The sequence below is a fragment of the Triticum dicoccoides genome, chromosome 1B, assembly GCF_002162155.2.
Source record: "Triticum dicoccoides isolate Atlit2015 ecotype Zavitan chromosome 1B, WEW_v2.0, whole genome shotgun sequence".
Taxonomy (NCBI): Eukaryota; Viridiplantae; Streptophyta; class Magnoliopsida; order Poales; family Poaceae; genus Triticum; species Triticum dicoccoides.
Genome location: NC_041381.1, coordinates 105,970,422 through 105,971,019, shown reverse-complemented (window position 1 = coordinate 105,971,019; position 598 = coordinate 105,970,422).

Genomic DNA, 598 nt, shown 5'->3' with positions numbered 1-598 from the left:
TGAAGACTATCTCAAACCATGTGTCAGGAGGCAAGAACTCCTACTTTGCCAAGTGTCAGGAGGCTTGCAGGAAGGATGTCGAGCGGACATTTGGTGTGCTCCAATCTCGTTTTGTTGTTGTCCAGTCCCCCGCTCAAACCTGGTCGAAAAATCAAATGTGGGAGGTCACGACTTGTTGCACAACATGATCATTGAAAGCGAGCAGGAAGAGCCAACGTTTTGACACTGAACCATATTACAGGCAGAGTCCTCTTGCCCAAGTTGATCACCAGCTACCGACAACTTGGATTGCCTTCTTCAATATGTGTTAGGAGATCCGAGACCCACAGGTGCATCAACAACTGCAACACGATTTGGTGGAGCACCTATGGAGGCTCAAGGGCAACGCCTAGCTCGACGTGTGATGAAATGTGAGTTTTTATTTGTTGAATTATATGATTTGTTCAACTATTTGATTTGTATTTTTTTCTGTGATGAACTATGTGATAAAAATTAGCTTCAGTTCAATTTGTGCTGAAGCACGCCGAATATGGCCCGAAATTGATCCAATTTGCGTCGAAAGTGGCCAATTTTGCGCCTAAGTGGGCCGAAAGTGGGC